Genomic DNA, 5628 nt, shown 5'->3' on the forward strand with positions numbered 1-5628 from the left:
ATTGATAGCACAAAACAAATAACTCTGCACATAGTAGGCATAAAAAATCACAATTGATTTATATTTGACATACTGTTGAGAAGAATACTGTCCAAAAAAATTCAGGTAAATATTTTTCTTAAAAGCCAAAACTATTTTATTCCAAAGAATCACACATATTTTAGTTTACTTTCTTACATTTTCTGCATTTTTTATGGTGGAGTGTACCTGCACTATACCATTAAGTCTGAGCCACCTTGAAATAAAGGTCAAAGTAATTCTCAAGACTGCCGCCTGGCAAAAAAGAAACCGTAAGAATTAGTAAGTTTATCAGTGTGATGGCTCCTTTCATCCTTCCTCTGTTTAGGCATCCCATATGTGTTGATCTCCCACGATGTTCCAGGCCTTTGGCCCTGGAGTTAGAACCAAAAATAGGCATAATAAGCCATAATAGGTCAGATGTAATACATTCTTTCAGAGGACTGGTAAACTGGTTGAAAAGCACAGCTTTAAAGCAGTAATTGCCTATCTGATAAATTTCACTGAAAAGGAAACCAGAAATATATGGGAGCAAAAAATAGGCAGAAACTGCTCTCATATGTTGCCTCGAGGATGGTTTCCCTAACGTAATGATATAAAACTGAAACTTAAAGAGTGAAGAATCATTATCTGGGTGGAAGAAGAGGATGGAGAAAGCTCAGAGATAGAAAAATAAGAATGAAATAAATCTGATATATAGGAACAGAGGGAGCAAAGGAAAAGAGTGGGAGAGATAGAAAATGTTTCATAAGAAAAATGCTTTCCTTTTATTCAACACTTATTTGTTGAGTAAGTGCCAAGTGTGAAACAGTAAGGAACATAGAAGAGATTAGACAAAATTCCTACTCTTGTGAAGTTTATGTTGCTTTCTCTGTCAGTAAATGACACATCAAAGCTTACATAATTTTGTCTGTCAATAAATGAAGAATGAAGAGTTTTCTTCTAACTTCTTTTAGGTGTTTCAGTTCAAAAGCTCTGTGATTTAACAATAAAAATAAAATAAAAGATCTATGATTATTTTAGATAATATTTACTTTTGCTTATTATTCACCATGTCATTTTATTTTTCTAATTTAATTATCATTACTCTGCTTCCTCCTATATTATATTTTATAATGGGGCTTGAATTTTCTATCTCTAACTTTCAAGGGAAAATAATATTCCCGTGAGTTTGTATGGTATTAAATAAAATATTTTACACCATAATTGATTTTATAATATATTTCGGAGAATAAACAAGTAGAAATATTGTTTTCAAGTTAATCCATAATACAGAATGGGAAATTCATTGTCAGAAATCTGGAAACAATACCCTCATTGTAGTCAGTATGTGTTTAACTGGTTGAAAAACTTTTTTTCTAATATTGATCTCCATATTATGCAAGGTCAAAAGAGAGCTAGGCTAGGAGCTGTGTAAAGGAACTAAAATGGGGTAAAGTTAAAAAGCAGCCAATTAAAATATTGTAGATTTTCAAATGTGTGGAGTTTTCTAGTTATGACCAGTTACTTAGACCTTCACAGAACGGGAGATAAATGTCCTAAACTGCCAAAAAAGATATCTAGTGGAGAATTTCACAGTGAATATTATTGTTCCCAATGATTGGTTGTTATGACTGAGGAAATTCCATGTTAGTGACAAAAAAGGTGAATATTACTAAATTTCCTGTAAGTAAGTCTGTATTACAGAAGGAGGAAAAAAATGAAGCATTATAGTTTATATATAATAAAATAATCCAACATAATATTATTTGCTCTGAGAGCAAGTCATGAAACAGATTATGGAAAATTTTAAAAATGAAAATTTAAACTTTCAGTGGAGAAATGTGAGCACAATAAAGGGGTTATTTTTTTTACAGAATTTTGATGTTTGGTTTGATTGTTTTACTTCCTAACCCAAAAATGAGACAGGGGAGCAGGAACAAACAAGTAGATAAAAAAGGAAGAAATAAAACTTATATTGCACTATCATTAACATTTAATATATTAAGGTCACGTGGCTATACCTTCACAAATCTTTTAAACAGGATTGATATTCCTCTAATGTTTCCTTTAATAATCTACCATGGTTTGGGGAAAATTCTGCTAAAGGCGCAGAGTTGCACCAGATGATGTATGAGATCCATAAAAACAACACTAAATTTTTTAATTCACTGACTACTATAAATGATAAAGTACGCTTTCACCTTTGTAGTAATAGTACTTATACAAATTAATAACTTATTAATATTGGGAATCTTCCAAGGTAGTAAATAAAAGTTATCCTTTGGGGCAGCATAATGGAAACATTATCAGTATTAAAGTTCGTTTTTAACATCCGTGCTTGTGTGGGTGGTAACAAATGTAGATATATCTTCTAAAATCCAAACATGCTAATGTTTTTATTTGTACAAAGTTGATCAATATACAGAAGACAGTATTTGTCTGCTTATAGTCAATCTGATGCCAGGTATTTAATGCATTCAGTTTTCATAGGAAAATTGCAAACATTAATTTGTATATATGTTCAGTAATTTGAATTCAATTGAAGAACTCTTGCTATTTGGCTTAGCTTTTTGAAGTGTATATGATTATGACCTGAAAGGCAGATTAATAGCAGGATTATGGTCTTATAGATCATACAATTCATTATGTTCTCACCAATCAATACCTGGCATCAGATACTACAACTTCACTGTATATGTTTCATTCATTTAGATGGGCAGATCTATATTTTTGTTACTTTACTGTGCTGTACATATTATGGACAAAATGCCTTTTTGAGATCTTTAAAGCTATTAGACTTCTTATTGCTTTGCAACTTAAGGATCCAGTGTTTGAAAATTTAGACAAAGTCAATAAGTTTTAGTCCTAAAGTCCACAATTCAAAAGATCATTAGAAGTGACTTTTTTCTTATATTCAGCTGTTATTTTCAATCTTTAATTTTCTCAGTTCCTTTTCACCATAGAAGTACTGCTAACCAAATATCTTAGTCTTAATTATGAAGATACCTTGAGACATTATTAGGATTCAGCGTCTTGCTGTATTGTGTGTAGTGGGAACAATTAGAGGGCACTGGAGAGAAAAGATTAGCTTACACTCATAAAACAGACCAAGCAAGGCCTTTGAGTCTGTGAGGCGATATTATAGACTCTAAAAAAAGCCCCATGAGTGATATGGTTGGCTTTGTTTTGTGTCAGTGTCTGAACTGATTGGAACACGGTATGTATAATATTTAATTTTGAAAAAAATTAAACTCAACATTACTGTATTATGATCTAGTTCTTTTACATGTAAGTTGTAACTATCTGTGGAAGCAGAAAGAAGTCACTCTTTTAATAATTTACTATTTATAGCCCAGTTCTGAGGTTCCAAAGGTAAAAAAAATCCTAGCATACCTCCTTAATTTTGGAACCACATGATTCTCCCAAGTCCTCTAGAGTCTTTTTCAGTCTTAAGGGCTCCGTGTACTGCTGCCAGATGCCACTGTTTGCCATTGCTCTGCCAGGGTCCCCTCTACCCCTAGTTCTTTTCAGTGATTTCTGGAAGCTGCTTATGGCAGTCTCTTGTACTACATCCGCTTCAGGATGGAGAACTCATTCATCTCTCTGATGATCCCAGTGGAGAATGAAATTATTTCTATTCTCTCTCAAACAAATCCAGTCTCCTTGGTGTTGCAGAGGATATGATTCAAAAACACTGTCCAGGGACAGGCTTGAAAAGCCAGTTCACTGGAAGGCATAAGACACATCCTATGACTCTGTCTACCAATGCCCATATCAACAAAACTTCTAGTACAACATCTCAAAGAGACGATGTTAGTACAAGGGCACATCTGCTCATAATATCCACCATATATTCTTGCCCACCATTCAGATTTCTGATCAGTGAAACTCTCTTTTAATGCTGTAGGCTGTTGTGGAAAATTGTGCACATAACCTCTGGGACATCTGGACACAGCTCTGTCATACCCTTTCATATACAATGTTTCTTCGACTTCATATTCTTTTAATACATTTACTTGAAGATAGTAGGATAAGAAATATACAAATTACAATAAAATTAACTATGTTAGTGATTATTTTAAAAATTAATTATCTTCTAAAAGTGTACATTATAGAATTCCTTCAAATGCCCTTACTCTATTATTGATTTGATTGATAATTTAAGTTATATACAGCTCTTTAAAATATTGACTGCTTCTTTGATATACATAGGAAATAATAAGCATTGGTTGGTTGAAATTGTAGTATGCCTGTACCAAGAAATAAAAGTAAAACTTTGAAATATTAATTATGAAATAAAATAAAGAATGATATTTTTATTTAGTATAACAAAATATCTTCAATTTTTATATATATAAATGTATTTATATATATATAAATTAATGCACTAAATCTTTAATGTAATGAAGAAAGTTTAATTATCTTTATTTAACAGATGAATACACTGGTACCTAAAGAGGTTAAGCAATTTACTGAGGGTCAGTCAGCTAATTAGGGAAAGAGCCAATACTCAAACCACAAGATGCCTACTGTTTGCCAAAGTGCTATTCTGCTTCCTGTTATATTTGAATAAATTGTGTTTCATCATTAGATTTCAATTCAATCCATTCAGCATGTATTGAACCTCTACTTTGTGCCAGATGCAGTGTGAAAGGAAACACAAAAGATTTGGGGAGTTGAATCATTTAATATGAACATTCTACAAATTTTAAAAATAACTTAAAGTTATTATTTTTATAGAGCATTTGAGTTACTAAATATATAAAGTCTCCCAAATTTGGAAAATGTCAATGATTTGCACCACCTGATCATTGTCTTAGGTTGTTTGGACATTATCTTGTGATATAACTAATGGTTAAGCAAAAACTAGTGTTAAAATCTAAATGTATGAGCCAGGTTAGGTTATACTTCTAGATTTTGACATAGCCTTTGATTTTCTCAGAGACAGTGCCAAGAGCTTATGGTTATAGGTTGCCTTAACTCCTGTTTTTGTCTGATGTTCTGAAACATACCAGAAGGAACATGTGATAACCATATATATTTTTTGCTAATAAGATAAACTTTGCAGTAAAATAACTTGAAATTTTATAGCCTCATTTCCATAATTTTTAATAATTTATATTTTGGTGTCAAAATTATATGAATAACCTATACCCACTGACTTATGAAATGAGTTAGGGATTGTCATGTTATGAGGTGGATAGTTGAGTAAAAATAATGAAAAGGAGCATCAGGAAGTAGGCTATCACTTTTGTAGTGTTACATTTTCAAAGACTGAAAATTGTCTAGTTAACGTCATTAGACATAATATGCCACAGTTATTCAAATTATATTTTGAGATATTTGTCAGTCAGGAATATGTGCATTATAATCATGGTTTTTTCAGTTGATTGTCCCAGGGTGGAGGAATAAATAGCAGTTGGAAATGTGAGCTTGGTTTTATAGTGGCCAGTGAAATTACAAAATGGGTCAGAAACCACTGGAATGTAGTCAAATCAGAACAAGTCCTGAGAACATATGCCATAAAATCTTAAAGAGTGTTATCCTATATGTTAATTTAGGTAGACTCAGTACACCAGTGTCAAAAGACCTAATATTTTACAAGAATGTAACAAATATTTTATCATT

This window comes from Phyllostomus discolor, chromosome 4 (assembly GCF_004126475.2).
Source record: "Phyllostomus discolor isolate MPI-MPIP mPhyDis1 chromosome 4, mPhyDis1.pri.v3, whole genome shotgun sequence".
Taxonomy (NCBI): domain Eukaryota; kingdom Metazoa; phylum Chordata; class Mammalia; order Chiroptera; family Phyllostomidae; genus Phyllostomus; species Phyllostomus discolor.